General features: G+C 39.6%; 1 long non-coding RNA gene across 1 annotated transcript in view; it reads right to left on the bottom strand.

Moving 5' to 3' along the window:
- Window positions 1–3,536: 3,536 nt before the first annotated feature.
- LOC141377672 (uncharacterized) overlaps window positions 3,537–21,085 on the bottom strand; it is a 33,901-nt gene continuing 16,352 nt past the window's right edge. Inside the window, exon 3 of the long non-coding RNA XR_012390177.1 lies at window positions 3,537–5,298. This is a non-coding gene — a long non-coding RNA (uncharacterized lncRNA). The remainder of the gene's footprint in view (window positions 5,299–21,085) is intronic.

Raw genomic sequence — 21,085 nt, 5'->3', positions numbered from 1 at the left:
TACGTTCCTACTCTCTCTTTTGGAGCTTTGTGTCATGTCAGAAAGGACAAGATCTCAGATATAAGCGAGTGATACAAAGAGTGGCAGGTTGCACCTTGGGTGAGGAGCTCTGTCACATGGGAGGACCTCGGCGTAGAGCTGCTGCTCGTCCACATCGGGAGAAGTCAGTTGCGGTGGTTGGGCATCTGTTAATTCAATAATTCATTACACTAAAATGCCTTTTTACCTGTTTAAAAAAAGTATAAACTATAATTTCGACAACAGAAGATATAAAATAGTTAATATGCAAAAGTTGTTCCCTTCTTTTTTGAATATCTTTACAATTCAGCGGCTTCAGACATTTGTGTATCTTATTTAACACTTATTTAAAATGAGTTGAAACAACACAATTATCAAGTTCTTTCGGGACAACATAATTGTTTATGTTCAATCCACTTAAATTTGTATAAAACTATTACATTAACTTAATTGATTTATGTTGAGATAACATAAAGGAATTGTTTGGAACATAGCGTTTTCTTACAGTGTATATGATATAGCAATGCAATGAAAAATCCATAAATGTATGTGATCCAGGGCTGGTCCTCATCTCTCCTCTGCGCCTGTGAGGGTTTGTAGTCCACTAATGATTGTGACTGGATTAATGATTGTCCTGCTGTGGACCCCGCCGCTTGTCTTCTGCTGCTCTGTGTCTTATCAAAGCTGAGCCTGGAATGTGCCGTCTGCTATGAAACCGGGGGGTCTCGATTCTCGATATTCCCACCCTTTGCTCATGGTAAACTCCACACACTAACCAGCAGTGGAGCAGCCTACCTGAAACAGCCTGCAAACCAACACACACACTTGAAAAATTGGGGTTCCAACAGTCATGCCCTAGAGGAACTATTGTGGTACTACAGCAGTCAACATTTGAAGTGCATCAAAAAAGTTTATGAAAATTGTCTAAAACTATAGAACACTTATTTTCATCTTAGGACAATTTTGACTAGTGTGAACAACATATTAATAATCTAACCCAGGAGGCACAGGACATCAACATGACGTCAGATTGATGTTGTACCCCAATGAGATGAGATGTTACATTTTGGGTGGAAATGAAAATTGTGTTGACGTCAGAACCAACGTCAGACCGACATCAGTGTCCAACGTCGGATGTTGGATTTTGGTCAACGCAACCTCAAATCAGCAAAATATTAATGTTTATTGATGCTAGTGCTTGACGTTGTGTGGATGTTACCACTATGACGTCTATCGGATGTTGGATTTTGGTTAGCATACGTGACAAATAATTCTCAGTATTTGATGTCAATATAACATTGGTTTAAGATGTTGACTCGATGTTGGATTTTGGTCAATTTCCAACACAACCTAAAATCAACCAAATACCAATGTCATTTGATGTCATTATTAGACATCAAAATAACGTCTTAGACACAAGCTAGATATTGGATTTTGGTCACCCGACGTCAAGAACTAAATCTCTCCTAATATTAACATCTTATGATGTTGTGTGCTTTCTGGGAAGTACCTTTTTCTCTACAAACATCAGATGTGGGTAGAGGCATGGCTTAATTTATGCCGGAACATGGCGGATCGGTATCTGGCACCTCTGAAATCTGATCCAGCACATAATTTTACCATTAGCCCTCCTCAACCATCCTACTGTTTACTTTCACTTTCTTTCGCGACTCCTCCACCCTCTTCACTTTCGTCTGCTACACCCCTTCCATCCTTTTTCGCTTTTGTCCGCAACACCCTTTCGCCATACACCGCCAAACCCCCCCTCACAGTCTCTTCTTTTGTGCTCAACAACTCTCCATCCTCGGGTAACATGCCGGATCCATTACCCCGATCTGTTCTGTGTCCTCGCAATTCACTTATTAAGCACTGGGTAGAGTATACTAAATCTGTACTCAAGTACAATCAAGTACTTTAGGAAACGTTTACTCAAGTAACAATCTTAAAAGTAAGTGAAGTTACAGTTTAATTATGTTTATATGTTATATTTATATTGGTTAATGATGTAAATAATATCAAAATAATCAGTTCTTTTTAACAGCAGTTCCTTTAAAAACGTATTTTATTCTTACATATTTTAAGTACTGCAATGTAATATTGCCTCGTGATATTTGCAAAAAAGTCATATGAATCATATTTATTACCATTTGACAGTAATGGAGGAACGCCACTAAATGTAAGCGTATAGCAAAGGTTTTTTTTTTTTTTTACACTTTTTAAACTCTTAAAACAAAAACAAGTACAAGTTGCCCAACATATTTACTCCTGTAATTGTAATACAGTAAATGATCAACACCTTTAAGCCGCGTTTCCACTGCACATGACAATCGAACACAACTGTCGGAATACGCCCCCTTGTGGCACTCGCACATAATTTTCAGTTTTGTCTTACACCATGGGAGAGAAGCTGATTCTCGCGGTGTTTGAAATAAAGAAGTGCAAAAGCAAGAGCCCGTATTCTTAGTGCGTTTACCATAGTTAAATGAATGAATGAATACTATAAACTCGTAGACCGCTAAAACTTTTGGAGGGAATATGGAGACAACATTAAAATATAATATATTTATTACTCATTTATCAATAGAAATATTTTTTTTTTTTTTTAATATAGATTTTTTTCGGAACTTTTTTAAAGAACCCTATTTTTCATGTCGCGAGCACGGACCTGCTTGGACAACATTGGAATACATTACATCCGGTCGCATACGGTCTAGTTGTAGGAGTTTAAATATTTCAACAGATCCGCAGCTCAAATCGGATGCAAATTTTCCGCATACAGAGATGATCGGAACTCCATGCAGCTCCCGCACTACTCTCTATTGGAAATGTATGATTTCTGGTCTGTCGCTTTTCGTGTGCAGTGGCCATTCACACAGGGCTTCAGCGTCAACGCTTGACTGAAGGCTTGTCTGAAGTTGGGGCTGACACGATCGTCATAGCAGCGTCTTCCAATGAAATTAGTCAGAAATAGGCCACTGTCTAGCTGGTGTATTTGCATACAGTGATCTGATTGGCTGACGCTTCTGTTGGCGCTTGAAAAGTTGAGCTAGTCCCAACTTCTGCAGCGAGCAACGCCTCTGCAGCGGCGCCGACAGATCCACAATGCAGTTCGGCAACACCGGACGTCACCAATTCAAAGTGAATGGGAAGCGTTGCCGTTCACACAGAGCGTTAGAATTAGACTAAATATTGGATTCACATTGAGCTCGTTAAATGGACAGCGATGTTTGCGTGAAGAATTTTAAATCGATTATTCCCATTTTTAATGGACTATTTAAGTCCATATAGTTGATCATTTATTTCTAAATTGCATTTGTAGATTTTTTTTTCATTAAATGTGACTTGTTAGTTTTGTTACTCCCAATAAATGCTGTTGTTTCTTTTTTACTTTCTATTCTATAAAGATTACAGTACCGTTGTTTTTAATCTACTTTTACCTGTGCTGTTTGACTGTTTGAATCATACAAGTACGGCAAATCATGGTATTTCACATAATACCTTTTTTTTTTTTTTTTTTACCTCAACCGCTAACAAGAATTGCACAGTATTGAAGCCACAAGTTCAAAACTCTTCACACAATTAGCCAAATAGAAGTCTATGTAGAGCAAACTATGAATACTTTTCCATTGCTTTCACAATAATGTAATAAACATATTTTCAAAAAACAAACCAAAAAAAAAAAACTATACATTTTTAGCACTTTTTGCATGCAAATAAAATCATTTCAAAACTGTTGGATGAGCTATTTGAGTGCTTAGCTGATGTTTCATCTCTAAATTGCATTGGATAAGCATCTGAGATTGTTTTTGCATTAAATGTGACAATTTCTTTGCTTGTTTTCAGGACAAAGACCTTACAAACATTAGGCAACTGCAGCATGATAGCGACCCCGTTCCCATTAAATGTGCCCTAGTTTAGCATGTTTCCTCAGTCGTTGGATGGGAACAAAGTGGCTTTGCATCTGCCCATTAAAACTGTTGGTCTTTAACTAGGAACAGTTAATGATGTTGTAATGAAATGTATGTTCAGTTGACAGTTTTCAGCCAATAATCTTTAGCCTCTGCAATAATATCAGACTTCCCACAGATCTATTGCAGCGCAGTTAATTCTAGATAGGATACAGCTAGGATACTCATGGCAGTAAATAACATATTTTTTGTGACAACAAAATAATATTTTGACATTACCGTGAGGTTTGGGTTTAAAGTTTAGGTAGGGGTAGATGCTAATAAAATATAATTAATGCTTAATTTAATAAATAATACTTCACATTAACTTCTGATCACAGCTGTATTCCTTCTAGCAACAACCGCAGGAAAGATCCGAGCTGCTGGATTTACATCATGTTTATTCATAATTTTCTGCTGTAATACATGAAGGTAAGCAACTGTTTGTCTGGAAGAGGAATAGAGAAAATATTCTAGTAACATAAACAGTGTGTATCCTACATGAACAAAGCACATTGTCCAGTTATATTGAAAAATAAATATTATTGCAGTCTCCATATTTGCTTGTAGTTATGAATGTCCGAAACCCAAAATAAATTATTTGTTTGATAGCATGGATAAATTATGATTTATGACAAGCGCTGCACAGCTTGTTCTGTGCCTCAGCCTGCACCGACAGATTAGAATTTTAGCAGTTGATGACCGGCGCTCTGAACGTTCTAATCACACTGGTGTGATCGTACGTTTCTGTGACCAGCCGAGGCTAATCACACCAGTGTGATCGTACGTGAAAGGGTTAAACAGAAATGAAATATTTTGGAAAATGCTGAAAACCTATAAACATTGATCTCCATAGTATGCAAAACAAATACTATTGAAGTCAATGTTTACAGGTTTTCAGCTTCTTATTGTTGCAGTTTTTCAGCTTTTTCAGAATATCTTTTTTCTGTTCAACTGAAGAAAGAAACTCCTAGTTGAAACAACTTAAGGGTGAATAAATAAGTATATTTTCATTTTTGGATGAACTACTTTAAGTAGCAGATAATCAGACTTAGTATGATTTGTACACCGTCACAAAGCATTCAAGCAGGAATATCATATCATATACAAACTTCTTTTTTCTCCACAATTCCCTTAATGATGTCCAGAGGAGGAACTTGAGCTTGAGTGGAGTCTCAGGACGGAGATCTTCCTCAGCAGACAGACCCTCATCCTTTAGATTATACGAACATGTAAACTTGTGAACTCTTGTTTGTCTTCGCCCTGGAGGCCTGAAAACTGTCATCCGTCTCCCACCAGCCTACTTTACCTTTAACCAACATCACACAGCAACCTGGGAGGGAAAGAAGCAGGATTAACCATGAATGATCACTAACACAACAACCAACATCAGCAGGCTGACAGAAGAACTGCACAGAGAACACACACACACACACACACACACACTGATTGACAGCTCACTACAGGAGGGAAATTCCCACACCCTGCGCAATTTGTAGAAGAGCCAGCATGAACACACAATCGCACACACACATGAATGCATTAAAACAGACAGACTAACCCACACTAAGGGGAATTCACTAAGAATGAATTGTGCTTGTTTATAGTATCTATTTGCATACACAATCTGTATTGTTGTAGAATTCAGTTAATTGAAGTTATTATGCAAATGAGTCAGTGCAATGAGTCATAATTCCTGTACAGCATTTATGAGTATATCTACCTGACAAAAGTCTTGTTGCCTATTGAAGTTTTAGGAACAACAAATAAGTTGACTTCTAGTTGATGATTTGGTATCAGAAGTGGCTAATATAAAAGACAAAGGCCTCTAGATTACGCTTAGTTTACCCAAATAAAATCTGATCATACCTTGATTTTTAATCCTTTAATTAGGAAAGTAAGGTCTGACTTTGCTTAGACAAAAGTCTTGTCACCTAACAGAAATAATGTCCAGTATAGAATATAAAGTCATGCTGCAGTGAAAAAAAGATTTAATATTGTGTATGACTCCCATGAGCTTAGAGGACTGCATCCATACATCTCTGCAATGACTCAAATAACTCATTAATAAAGTCATTTGGAATGGCAAAGAGAGTGTTCTTGCAGGACTCCTAGAGTTCATCAGGGTTATTTGGATTCATCTTTAATGCCTTCAACTTCATCTTACCCCAAACATGCTCAATAATGTTCATGTCTGGTGACTGGACTGGCCAATTCTGTAGCACCTTGACCTTCTTTGCTTTCAGGAACTTTGATGTGGAGGCTGAAGCAGGAGAAGGAGCGCTATCCTGCTGAAGAATTTACCCTCTCCGGTGGATTGTATTATATTGGGCAGCACAAATGTCTTGATACCTTGCGTACGCCCCCATACTGAATGTAACCCCAAACCATGATTTTTCTTCACCAAACTTGACAAATTTTTGTGAGAATCTTGGGTCCATGCGGGTTCCAAAAATTCTTCTGCAGTATTTGTGATGATTGGGATGCAGCTCAACAGATGATTTATCTGAAAAATCAACCTTCTGCCACTTTTCTGATTGCTCTTACAACTGGGAATGATGACAAGACTTTTGTCAGGTAGTGTGTGTGTGTGTGTGTGTGTGTGTGTGTGTGTGTGTGTGTGTGTGTGTGTGTGTGTGTGTGTGTATATAGTTGAAGTCAAAATTATTAGCCCCCTTTGCATTTTTCAAAAAAAAATTTTTTTTTAAATATTTGCCAATTTAAAGTTTTCTATTTTAATTTCAAACTGTAAATGTTTTCAAATGTTTATATAATTTTTGATTCTAATTTTATATAATTACAATTTAAATTACAGCACTCTTTTTAGTGTAACATCATTCTTTAGAAATGATTATAATATACCAATTTGTAGCTCGAGAAACAGTTATTATCAGCACTTAAACAATTGTGTTTTTTAAAATTATATTTTGCAGTGAAAATTAAATCAGCATTTATTTGTATTTGTTATCATTTTTGGCTGTGTGTGTGTTGTAACTACAAATGATTTAAATGACAAATTAATTTCTTTTTTTTTTTTTTTTTTTTTTTGACTTAGTCCCTTTATTATCTGGAGTCACCAAAGCGGAATGAACCACCAACTTATCCAGCATATGTTTCACACAGCGGATGCCCTTCCAGCTGCAACCCATCTCTGGGAAACATCCATACACACTCATACACTATGGACAATTGAGCCAACCCAATTCACCTGTACCACATGTTTTTGGTCTGTGGGGGAAACCGGCGCACCCAGAGAAAACCCAAGCGAACGCGGGAGAACATGCAAACTCTACACAAAAACGCCAACTGACCCGACCGAGGCTCGAACCAGCGACCTTCTTGCTGTGAGGCCGCCTAAATTACATATAAATGCTTTTTTTTATTTTTGGCTAGAATTATTGTATTTCACATATAAATCAATGAATAATTAATTTCCCACTGCCATAATTAATAGAAACATTTGTATATAATATGAATGCATTGCTATTTCATGATGCACTGTGAATAAAGTTAATTTATATATTAAAAAGTATTTTTAATTTAATTTATATATTACAAAGTTGGGCGAGGCAGAGGCGCAGTAGGTAGTGCTGTCGCCTCAAAGCAAGAAGGTCGCTGGTTCGAACGTCGGCTCAGTTGGCGTTTGTGTGTGGAGTTTGCATGTCCTCCTTGTCTTCGTGTGGGTTTCCTCCAGTTTCCCCCACAGTCCAAAGACATGCGATACAGGTGAATTGGGTGGGCTAAATTGTCCGTAGTGTATGAGTGTGTGTGTGTGAATGTGTGTGTGGATGTTTCCCAAAGACGGGTTGCGGCTGTAAGGGCGTCCGCTGCGTAAAAACTTGCTGGATAAGTTGGCGGTTCATTCCTCTGTGGTGACCCCGGATTAATAAAAGGGACTAAGCCGACAAGAAAATGAATGAATTAATTAAAAAGTATTTTTAACCCAATATTAATTGGGTTTGTGCAAAAACAACATGACTCTATAATTAAAACCATAAAATGATTCCGAATTAGAAGTTTATACACATATTGTAAAGTCATCTTTTTTGAAGTTGTAAATAAAACAAAGATTACATTATACAGGAAAGCACTATTTATCAAGTTCACCCTTCCATGCATCATATACAGAGACTTGCTCTCTCCTTTCTCTCTTTGTGTCTGTAGGAAACCGAGCTTGACTTGGCCTTCAAGTCTTGATTTGAATGGCATCCTATGAGCTGGGCCTTTCGCTTGCATTACAGTGAATCTCTTTGGGGTCTCCATTTGTCTTTCGACCCCCCTTGGTCTTTTTACTTTTTCTCTCATCCGTCACTACGGATGGACAGCTCGCTAATGAAGGAAGCTGAATGGAGTGCGGAGGCATTATCCCCAACTTCTCATCCATTCAGAACGGCTTCTAGTTTAATGGCTCAGGCCACACAATGGCAGATGTAAATAAAGATCAAATGAAAGAGGCCATGACACACTCGAATAGCCGCGGAGAGATGTTATCTACACAGGCTGATATTCAAAACCTCCCGGGAAGGCGATAAAGGACCTTTCCTTGTTGAAGAGTGTCTACCTTTTTGTTTTAAATGCTGGATTGGGTTACGGAGAAGACTGAACAGGTTATGGAGTTGACTGAGTGTGTGAGACAGTTTGAGAGTGAAAACAGACTCTGTACTGTAGGACCAACTGGAGCAGACAGACAGAAACATGACAGACCACCCTTATAGGGGTTATGCTCAGCGCTCTTTAAATTTAGAACATTTTTGTAACATAGCCCTAATGAAAAAAACAGCTTAATCCAGCCTAGACCGGTTGGCTGGTTTTAGTTGGTCTACCAGGCTGGTTTTAGAAAGGTTTTGGCCATTTCCAGGCTAGTTTCCAGCCATTTCCAGCCTGGTCTTGGCTGAGAGATGAGCAGCTAAAACTAGCTTGACCAGCCTAGCCAGGCTGGGAGCCCAGCCAAAACCAGCTATCTCCAGCTTAAACCAGGCTGGTCAAGCTGGTTTTAGCTGGATCTAGCTGGTCATTTTCCAGCCTGACCAGCTAAGAACAGGCTGAAAATGGCTGGAAACTAGTCTGGAAATGGCCAAAACCCCTCTAAAACCAGCCTGGTCGACCAGCTAAAACCAGCCAACCCGCCTAGGCTGGTTTAAGCTGGATTATTCAGCAGGGCAATGTGTTTGTGTAATTTACTTTAAAGTAAAAAATGTTTGTAGTTCTAACAGGTTGTAAAAAGTGATAGTTGACTTTATTAAAAAAGTGAGTAAACCTGTTGGTTTTACAGCAATTAGTTGACTATATATTTTTTTAAAACGTGCATTAAACCATTGGTCTTAAAATGATTGGTTGAAATCCTGGCGCTGGGCCTGCTCAGAATGCATAAGATGTGATGTTTTTAATGTAGTTTCTGCATTCGCCTCCGGCTCCTGACGGTGCTTGCATTTAAACGACATTTCAAGAGTTCACGCTTAGCTGATGATTGATTATAAAGCTTGTTTGGCATGCTGTCCCGGGTGAGAGCCCTGAGCTTATAAGATCCTTGAGCCCTGGGCTCCCTACCGTTGCAGGGCGAGAGGGGAGTTTGAGCTCAGGTAGATCTCGATGACTCCCCCTCCTACTTATTGTAGCTAAGTGTCAGATATGGATGCTGAGAAGAGGAGTACTCAGAGCTTGGCTAAATATATTTTGGATTGTTTAGGGGGCTTGTTTTTGAACTGTGAGAGGAAACCGGAGGAAAACCCACGCGAGCACGGGGAGAACGAGTAAAACTCCGCACAGAAATGTCGCCTGGTTTGGAAAGGAATTAAACCAGGAGCATTCTTGCTGTGAGGCAACTGCTAATCACTGGCCACTGTGTCGCCCATTTGAAAGAAGGGAAAGTAGGGTTAGGTGTGTGTGTGTGGTGGTGGTGGGGGGGGGGGGGGGGGGGGTGTTCTTCAAGACGAAGATATTGAGATGAGAAAACTCTGGTTATTTATAGTGAGTTAAGAATCATCTGATAGGATAATTAGTTAATTAGCTAAAGCTGGAACAGCTGTGAACAATCATAAGCACGTAATCCCCTCGAAATTTGTTTATAAATAAGTGAAGTTTAATTTATTAAACTAATTTCGAGAGGAGTACGTGCTCATGATTAAACCAGCTGGCTCATATTAGCTAATCACGATCCTCCAATCAAGGATCCCTAGTTCCCATATATGTCTACTCCTTTTCCACTTACAACTATCTTCGTCTTGAAGAATCCCCCCTCTTCCCCCTTCTTCCACCCTTATCTAAAATAGGTGGCTCAGCGGCCCAGCAACCAGCAGGAATTTCAATAGCTCTGGCTCCCTACTTGAGCTTCTGATATCTCTGCGTGGTGCTGGCACGTTTCCCCCCCGGGGTTTCAGTTCTCTCCCAAAGCCTAAAAATTGATCTGCATTATAGACCTCTTAAGCCTAAGTCTTTTTTTACTAATCGTCTCGCTCTCAGGAAGTTCACCTTGGCCTTAGCTGCGGGGGAGTTTGAGATCTCCCTCAATCTCCCCTCGCCCCACAAAGGGAGGGAGCCCTGGACTCGAGGAATGCCTTGAGCTCAGGGCTCTCTCCTGGGACAGGATGCCAAATGAGCTTTCGTAAGTCATGAGCTAAGTGTGAACTCTTGAAACTTCACTTAATCTCGTTTTACACTGAACAACTAAATGAATGCTTAAGTTTATTTAACTGATTGTATTTTAATTACATTTCAACATCAACGCTTTCAAAATATTGAAAACAGTCGCATAAAGCTTTCACCGGAAGTTTATCAGTAGGGGAATAAACCCTAGCTGTGCATATAGCCCATTGAGTCTCTTTGAGCTGCTGGTGGATTTTATCTCTCCATCATAACTTCAATCACAGAGGAGCTTCACTTGATAAAGCAGCCTTAAGCAGATCTGCACTCATCTCAGTCCTGCGAAGAACTGTCATTGTGTGCCATCACTCAAACCTAGAGTAGCATTCTTGCGTTTTATAGTCTGGGGAAGTACCTACAGGTGTTGCTGCGCAAATATCGTCCTTCCACATGTTCAGAAATGATTAGAGCAGAGGTTTGCATGACAGCGCTTGGCCCCGGACCGGGAACGCTCGTTTTCAGGATGAATCAGCTAAAACAATAACAAACAATGACATTCCGATCTTTATCATTCATACTGTAGCGTTTCACAATGCCTGTCAGGATTATCCAGGTATCTTACGTCGCACGGGGAGATCTGTGATGGTATTTACATATAAAGACCCTCGTCAGGAGGAAGAGTTCCTAGACAGGCCTCTTAAAGCTTGCTAAAAATGTCTTTTCTTTTGGTTTCCAGTAAATGGATGGGAAAGAAATAAAAATAATAATAATAATAATAATAATAAAGTATGCTTCAGTACATCCAATGTAAACATATTGCATGTTAAGAAATTGTCTTTAAAAAGCTTCTGGTTTACATGTATAAAGTGAGACAAAAAATATATACATATAAATTAATAGTATAGGTTTTTTGATTGTATACATGTATGCATTAATATGAACAAAATTGTAAAAATACTGTAAAAAGTACATATAACACCAAGATTATTTTCTTTTTCTTATTATTAGTAGTCATGCATTAATAATGTTTATTTAAAATTAGAGTAAATGGCTTGTATTAATTATAAATAATTTATAATTATTGAAAAAAATATTAATAATAATATTGACAATATGTTTATAAGAATGTAATTCAAATATTTATTAGATCATTCATTCATTTTCTTGTCGGCTTAGTCCCTTTATTAATTCGGGGTCACCACAGCGGAATGAACAATTAGTATTGTGAACAACTTCGATGAAAACATATAGAGAAACACTTTCGCATGTCGAGATGTACATGTGTGTGTGCCCATGGGCTGTTTCATGGGCACACACAAAGCTGAAGGTAAACAAACAACGTCTTATTATAAGCATCTTATCGATAATTAATTACACGGTTGGCATTAAGAAGAACATATAAACGTGATCTGACTAATTTCTAGTCTAATTTCTAGCAGCTAAACCCACGCGAAGGCAGGGAGAACATGCAAACTCCACACAGAAACGCCAATTGAGCCGAGGTTCAACCCAGCGACCTTCTTGCTGTGAGGTGACAGCACTACCTACTGCGCCACTGCCTCGTCCACATTATTTATTAGTATATAAGTTAATTATAAGTTAATGACTCTAGATTGAAATATAATTTGTAATTATCTTTATTAAAATAATTAAAAATGTTTTGGCTGTATATATTTATATATACATACACACACACAGGCCACTTTATTAGGTACACCTAACTAGTACCATGTTGAATCCCCTTTTACCTTCAGAACAGTCTTAAATCTTCAAGGCAAGAAATCAACAAGATACTGGAAATATTCCTCAGAGATTTTGCTCCATAATGACATGATAGCATCACACAGTTGATGCAGATTTGTTGGCTGCACATCAATGATGCAAATCTTCCATTCCAGCACATCCCAAAGGTGCTCTATTGGATAGAGATCTGGTGACTGTGGAGGTCATTTGAGTACAGTGACCTCATTGTCATGTCCAAGAAATCAGTCTGAGATGATTCGTTGTTTATGACATGGCGTGTTATCCTGCTGGAAGTAGCCATCAGAAGATGGGCACACTGTGGTTATAAAGGGATGGTCAGCAATAATACTCAGGTAGGCTGTGGCGTTGACACTCAATTGGTACTAATGGGCCCAAAGTGTTCCATGCTTTTATGTTGTTGACACCCTACCTGACCCTACCATCTGAATGTCGCTGCAGAAATGGAGACTCATCAGACCAGGCAACATTTTTCCAATCTTCTATTGTCCAATTTTGGTGAGCCTGTGGGAATCGTAGCCTCAGTTTCCTGTTTTTAGCTGACAGTATGTGGTCTTCTGCTGCTGTAGCTCATCTGCCTCAAGGTTGGACATGTTGTGTCCAAATATGGTCTTCTGCATACATCAGTTGTAATGAGTGGTTATTTGAATCACTGTAACCTTATATCAGCTGGAACCAGTCTGGCCATTCTTCTCTCACCTCTGGCATCAACAAGAAACACACATCCATCCATCCATCCATCCATCCATCCATCCATCCATCCATCCATCCTACTATCTATTTTTTTCAGTTTAATATTATTAGTTCCCTAATGATGTTATTATTATTATTATTATTATTATTATTATTATTAGCAACACAGTGGCGCAGTGGGTAGCACGTTCGCCTCACAGCAAGAAGGTCTCTGGTTCGATCCTCAGCTCAGTTGGCATTTCTGTGTGGAGTTTGCATGTTCTCCCTGCGTTCGCGTGGGTTTCCTCTGGGTACTCCGTTTTACCCCACAGTCCAAAGACATGCGGTACAGGTGAATTGGGTAGGCAAAATTGTCCGTAGTGTATGTATGTGTGGATGTTTCCCAGAGATGGGTTGTGGCTGGAAGGGCATCCACTGCGTAAAAACGTGTTGGATAAGTTGGCGGTTCATTCCGCTGTGGCGACCCCAGAGTAATAAAGGGACTAAGCCGACAAGAAAATGAATGATTGAATTGTTATTATTATTATTATGGCTTCAGTGCAAAACACTAGTCTAATGTCTAGCCTAATTAATATAACTTGTCTAGCTAACTTAATTAACCTATTTAAGCTTTAAATTGTAAGCTGAATACTTAAAAATACCTGCAAAATAACCAGTCAACTATTGTGTACTGTCATTATGACAAAGACAAAAATAAAATTGTAATTATTAAAAATAAGTTATATAGTTTAAAAAAAAACTTCTCTTTAAACTTGGGAAATATACATATAAAAAAAATTTAATTCACAGGACGGCTAACAATTTTGCATTCTACTATATATATATTGTTTATATGTGTTGATAGGAATGTGAAGGAGTTTTTGCTTGGCGTGCTGATAGACATCCATCTGCATTAACAAGAAAAACAGAAATCATGCAGGCTGTTTTAAGCAGGACTTTTGATTTCTGATGAGCAGTGCGTTAAAAAACTCCTGCCTTCCTTCTTCCCAATGCTCGATCGGGACTTTCCACTCTCAGACACTCATTAATCAAAGCACAACTCATCAAAAAGATGAATGTCACATTTTAGTGATTCATTCCTCACCGAAAAAAGCCGCCCTGCCCCGAAACACTGATTTCACTATTTAGCAATTCAAAGCCAATTTGTAGGTGTTGCTTTGTCGTGTAGCCGCGCTTCTGCAAACCACCACCAGTGATTGATAACCTGTGTTTTCTTTAGTCTATTAAAGGCTGCGAGGTTTTCCTGCTCATAAGTTAAACAACAGCAAAGATGTTCAAGACAGGAGTGGTAGAAACTGACAAGAAAAACATCTGGGAATATATTTAATATCAATAGGAGATCAGCGCTCGAACAGAATTATTAATGAGTTGAATAACAATAGAAGCAGAAGGAGTTGTCTGTGTTTGATGGCTCTTTTCTTGGCACGGCAAAAGACCTTCAATTGCAAGTGGCGGACTCGGGATATTGATGAGCTTTCATTATGATGCGCATTCCCGAAGCATTCGGACTCACCGATGCTCGGAGCGTGACTCAGGAATTGTTATTGTTGAGAAATCTGCAGGATGAAGCTGGAAAAGTCGAAGGGTGGAAATCTATTTTCTGCCATTCCTTGGCTCGGGGCGTCAGTCTAACCATAACAATATAAAAGAGTATCACTTCGCGGTGTCGGAGAAGTGTTGCAGATCTGTCCTTCCTTCGCTTAAGGAGTCTGTGGTTTGGGGGCCAGATTCAATTTATGCCTTTGTCTCCTATCCCGGGTTAAGCTGTGTCATTTGTAACCAAGACATAACATGAAACTCGAGGCCTTTTGTTCCAAAGTGCTATTCGCTGCTCTCTCCTTCCCACTGAGTTCACAATTCAATAAAGTCTGGAATATATTCGCGCACACTCCATAAACAAAAACGCACCATTTCTCAGGCCGTATCGCTCTGAACAATCTGTTTCGGCCTTATTCTCGCTTTTATTGTCGGTGGAGACAAAATAAGTTAAATTTCGCTGGCTTCGGATATCCTAACGAGTCAAAATAAGGAAATGTTACATGACAAAGAAAGTTATAGTTGATCTTTTGGCTAACGTTCTGGCAATATTCTCTAAATGTTCTTCCAGTAATGATAATAGAGTGTTTTCTTCTTCTTATTTTGTCTTTAATAGGTCTAACAGAACCTTCATTAGAAAGTGATGTTTTAACAGAACTAAATCGTAATTTAGGTTGCACAGTGGCTCAATGGTTAGCCTTACAGCAACAAGGTTGTTGGTTCCCAGGTGTTCTTCCTTTGGGTTTCATAGTGTAGTTTGGTAGAGTATGTGTGAATGCAAAAGTGTATGGGTGTTTCCCAGAATGATGCTGGGTTGTGCCTGGAAAGGCATACACTGCATAAAATCTGAGAGTAGTTGGCGGTTCATTCTGCCGTGGAAACCCCTGATAAATCAGGGACTAAGCAAGGGGTTGGCAAACTTGGTCCTGGAGGCCTGGTGTCTTGCAGAGTGTAGCTCCAGCTCTAATCACACACACTTGCTTTTAGATTTCTAGTGATCTTGAAGACACTGATTAGTTTGTTCAGGTGTATTTGACTAGTGTTGGAACAAAAGTCTGCAGGGACACCGGCCCTCGAGGATCAAGTTTGTCAATCCCTGGACTAAGCCAAAGAAAAATTAATGAAATCAGAATTTATACATTAGTTGTGACTTATTACTTTCTGGTGGATATTTTTCAGACATTTTGCTAAGTTTCTAAACAACAACAAAAATGTAATGAAAATAATAATACGAAATAACCTTTCATACAATGTTCTGTCGTGAAACTATGCGTGGATGGGCTGATAAGGCACACCTAAACTGTTGATACATCATTAGCTAAATTGCACTGGTGATTGATTGCTGTCGCCTCAGCAGCCAATGAGCTTGCTCCTTTGTATTTTAAGTAAAGTTTCATAAACTAATTTCGAGAGGAGCATGTGAAATGAATGAGCATGACTGGCTGCTCATCTGTAATCAGTAATAGTCCAATCAGAGTGATCCAAGCTTACAATAAAAGGTTTTCCCTACTGATCTATCTTTGTTTTGGAAAAATCTCCCATTCCACCCCATCTCCTCCTTTTCTTTCCTTTTCTAAGGGGAGCTTTTGAAACCTACCTGATCTCGAATCTCTTTTATGCTTATTTACAGGGTGAGAGCCTTGAGCTCAGGTATCTCCGAGCTCAGGGTTCTCTCCCGGGACAGTATGCCAAACCTGCTTTTAATGCAAAGCATATTTCAGTAGGAACTTTTGAAATGCCTCGTTGTTTTTTGGGGCCGTTCACATATTGTGTCTAAAACAAATTCCTCCAAAGAGTCTGCCAGCTGTTCTTCCACTCTCCAGTCAAACCAAAAGCGTGAAGCTGATTGATCATCTCTTGTCACGTGACTCGCAGCGCACTTGCGATATTTGGAAAATTTGATTTTGATTTTTTTTTTACCTAGCTTCACCTGAAAAAAACTCAAGTACATCTTGCCTTATATGTGAGCACAAGCCACGCACCTCCATTGGAAACAGTAAACGGATGCATGCAAAATAAGCCAAATGTGTCCTCCTTAGGCAACAATGTCAATTTTTCGGTGACCCTCACCATCCCAGCTCCACCAGTGTTCAAACTAGCACTTTTGGTCCGCACCTAGGTTTGTTTATGTCAGAGTACGGAATGTTTAGCTAGTGTAAAGGTGTCTTCTGAACTCGGGTGCACCCGTGAACCGTACCCGAGTCTGCCTGAAAGAGGTGGTCCAGAGTATGGTTCATGTTGAACTCTGTTCTTATGTTCTGAACGTTTATAATATTTTTGCGGCAGATAAACATGAGTCGCTTTCTGTATGTTCAAAACAAAAAGATTTAGTAAAAGCAGAATGACTGCAATGTGTGAATGTCTTTCCATTTTGGTGCATTGCTAAGAAGCTAAAAAGGGAGGACAATCAAACTTGGGTACGGTGTAGGCAATTAAACCAAGTGTAAAAGCACCCTAGATTTGCTATAGGGGTTACATATATTATATTTGCAGCAGTGTGTTATATTCTCAGAAGCCAAGTCTGTGAATACACTGGCAATAGCAAATCTTGTTACTTGCTCTCCCATAGTAATAAAAGCAGCAGCAGCGTAGCAGATCTATTCCACCAAGACCAAACACATCAACATTGCCATAATGATATTTATTAAAAACCAACTCTCTCAGAGATCTGTCATGACAGAACTAACTTAACAGGAATACTATTAAAACCTTCATAGGTTTCGAAATAAAGGTACATTTTGACTCAATGGCGGTAAACCACTGGGAGGCAATTCATGGTACACCCTAATTAATATTCTACTGAAGGAAAAAAGTCACCTACATCCTGGAGAGTTCCCTTAATGCAGGAGTGTCAAAACTCGGTCCTGGAGGGCCAGTGTCCTGGAGAGATTAGCTCCAACCCTAATCAAACACACCCGAACAAGCTTATCAAGCTCTTACTAGATATACTAGAACAGGGGTGTCCAAACTCTGTCCTGTAGGGCCAGTGTCCTGCAGAGTTTAGCTCCAACTTCCTTCAGCACACCTCACTGAAAGTTAAAGTACACCTAGAAAGAGCTTGATTAGCTGGTTCCGGTGTTTAATTGGGGTTGGAGCTAAAATATGCAGGACACCGGCCCTCCAGTACCGAGTTTGGACACCCCTGTACTAAAAACTTCCAGGCAGGTATGTTGAAGCAAGTTGGAGCAAAAGTCAGCAGGACACCAGAACTCCTGGACCAACGTTGGACAGCACTGCATTAATGCGTAGTATAATCAATGGTAACAAAAATGCTCATCTAAGTCCCCCTTTCCTCACTCTAACGAATATAAATGATGTCTATAAAGTGTTTATTGTTTGTGAGGTGAAATGGACACTAAGATAAAGCCACATCCCTTTTTCTCAAGCACACTGGAGCTAATAAAATGTGGACCACTGCCAGCTCTAACTTATAGAAGCACTGATGTAATGTTTATACAATATAGGGTTATTTCACTTCGCTGTCAGGCTGCGAGCTCACCTGTGATTATTCCATCTGTGAGGAATCTCTGCAGGTTGAGCAGAAGGGCAGACACTGACGGCTCTGTGACAGAAGAAGCTTTGCTGGCTACACGGTCCAAACAAACAGGTCCACACAACGCTAAACTAATGCTAACACTGGCATTTGTTCAAGAACAGGGGGGGTTTCAGTGCTCGGATGGGTGGTGTGACCGAAGAATTTGGTTTGTGCTAGTTGTGTGGTCATCTTAAACGCGGCAGAGGTGTTTCCTCCTGAGAAAGACCCTGTGAGAAAATCTCTCTCAGTTAAGAGAGACCAGCTGCTCAAACATCCCAGAACTACAGGACCAGTGTTGAGTGAAATACTGCATGCATGTTTTATACAATTAAATGCAAGGTAACCTGTTTCAACATATTAGGTTCTGTTCTATCGGCTCTGGAAATTTTACACTTTGGTCAGTAGCTTTTGAAAACATGTGAAAGTAGAACCTCGTGGAATTGCATTTTGTGATTCATGTGTGTTTTGCATTCATTTACACTATGAAATTATGTTATGGGATCTTGATCTCTGCTTCGATAACCTTCAACATTGTATAGTTTGGATGGTGCAAAAATTGGACATTAGGCACTTTTTCTGATGTACTGTTATATACAATTTCAGATTAATACTAGGGTGGCACGGTGGCTCAATAGTGAGGACAGTCACCTCACAAGAAGAAGATTGCTAGTTCGAGTACCGGCTGGGCCAGTTTTCAACATTTCTATGTGGAGTTTGCATGTTCTCCCCGTGCTGACGTGGGTTTCCTCTGGGTGCACTGGTTTCCCCCATTTTCCAAAGACCTGTGCCATAGGGGAATTGGATGAACTAAATTGGCCATAGTGTATGAATGTGAGAGTGTATGGGTGTTTCCCAGTACTAGGTTGCAGCTGGAAAGACATCGGCTGTGTAAAAAGTATGCTGGAATATTAGCCAGTTTATTCCGCTGTGGCGACCCCTGATGAATAAAGGGACCAAGTCAACGGAAAATTAATGAATTAAATTATTACTATAAGTAAGTCACTTTGTTCAACTCTAGTGTTTAAGAGATCAAGGTCTCATAATGGAATCCAAAACTCCAATCAAGAATTCGAGCAACTGTTGTTTTTTCTTACTTTTTTACAAAGCAGTCTTTTTACTTTGTTACAGATAAGCAGATGAGGTTGAGAGTGCTGAACAAACACAGGTTGAGTACTAATATTAATCAGAGTATCATATACCCTACTGTTGACTAATCTACCCGAGGCAATATATAGATACTAAAAGAGTAGGCGCCAATACCGACACCTGAGGCACACCCTGCCTACAATTGAACAGTTAGTTTGCACCAGACAGGGGTGCCTGTACGAGCCCTATGACAATATTTTGTGGGTGTTGCAGACAAAAGTGAAGAGCGGGGGATGGGGGGTTGTACCCCTTAGGGCACACTTCCACTATGCTATCAGAACCATGCCCAGGCCCATTTTCTGGATCGTTTGAGAAGTGTAAGTGCTGTGAATCGGGCTCAAGCACAGTTCAGTTGCACGGCCCTGGCCTGGTTGGAAGAGGTGTTCTTACTGTTCAATGAACGTAAACTGTCGTATATTATTAAAGACGCAAACCCCTCACTGTATGACAGCTGCACCTTCAGTAAACCTTATAATTCCTGCAGCATGAGGAGTTTATGATTGTTTATGAGCGTCAAAGGTGGCGGATCTGTTTGGCTAAATATTTGACTGCTTCTCACTGCACACAAAACAACTAAAACAATATAAAGAAATCTCTACTGTGCAGAGCGAAAGCGCTTCTTAAACTGAACAGCGCATTATCAATGAAGTAAGCGTGCTCAGGCTCGAATGCAATGTGGATGTGGGCCGTCGGGGGAGACGGGAAGGGGGCAATCTGCTTCGGGTTCAAGGCAACTGTACACAGTGTGAGTACGCCATTAGTATCATCCTAACTCCCCCATAACCCCTAAACTCCCCACCCGCCCCCCTTTAGTGGAGCCCCTGGAACACATCAGTTTGGACCAGAATAAACAAATTGAGTGTGTTCTGAAAAATATGATTCAAACCATTTTAGGGCTACACTGAAAAACCAATCTACTTTTGTAATATGTCCAGTAGCCTAGTGTGACAAATAGTAATAAATGTGGCACTGTGATCTAGCAAAACTAAAATGCTACAAGCCACAGCATTTGCTGCAACTTGCAGATCATTCATTAACCCAAAAAGGGCTGTCCCCACACTGTGTCCAGACCAAAACTCTAATTGAAACGCTTCTAGTAAAAATGTTTCACTGTAGAATTGTTTTAATAAACGATTTTAATCCATTGCACTTTCTTATTGTTTTGCTATATAAACACACACTAATTGTTTTGCAGCATGCATTAAATGGCATTATGCAACCACAACCTCATACAATAGTTAAAAGAGGTACTTAAAAAAGCATATTTTTCATCATTCCACTTCTTGCATCTTTTGTTTTTCAAAGCAGAAACCTGTTCTCTGTTAATGACCCCTACATATTTCACAGTAAAACAGGATAATAAATGAGAAACAATATACGGTGGGATTTAACTTCATCCACTGGGACCCAAATGGACTGTGATATGTGGTCTTTGAGGAAAGCGGTTGTAAAATAAGAGGGATTGGCCAGATTATCTGAGAAAGTAAAGCTGTTCAAATAGGTTGGAGCAAGAGCTCCAATTTGGAAAATGCACTGTTATGCTTTCAAACGTTTGGTAATACTTGAAGACATGGAGAGGAAAGACAGTGATAAAACCAATGTATGGGTATGATTATGAGGGCATAATAACTAAGGGCCAACAGAGGAAATTTGGCAAGGACTCCATGGTCACATTTCTAGATTAACGAAAAGTGCATTTGGACTTTTAATGACCACACCAAATCTTTTAATGAGTCCAAATCTTGGTCTAAGGGTGCTTCTTAAAATAAAGTGTCCCTGCCACTAAACTGGGGTATTAGGACTTGATAATGGACATGATAATGAGGGTGTGATAGGTAAGGGCCAACCAAGGAAATCTGGCCAGGACTCT

The sequence above is a fragment of the Danio rerio genome, chromosome 14 (genome assembly GCF_049306965.1).
Source record: "Danio rerio strain Tuebingen ecotype United States chromosome 14, GRCz12tu, whole genome shotgun sequence".
Classification (NCBI taxonomy): domain Eukaryota; kingdom Metazoa; phylum Chordata; class Actinopteri; order Cypriniformes; family Danionidae; genus Danio; species Danio rerio.
This window is presented reverse-complemented; position numbering and strand designations above follow the sequence as displayed.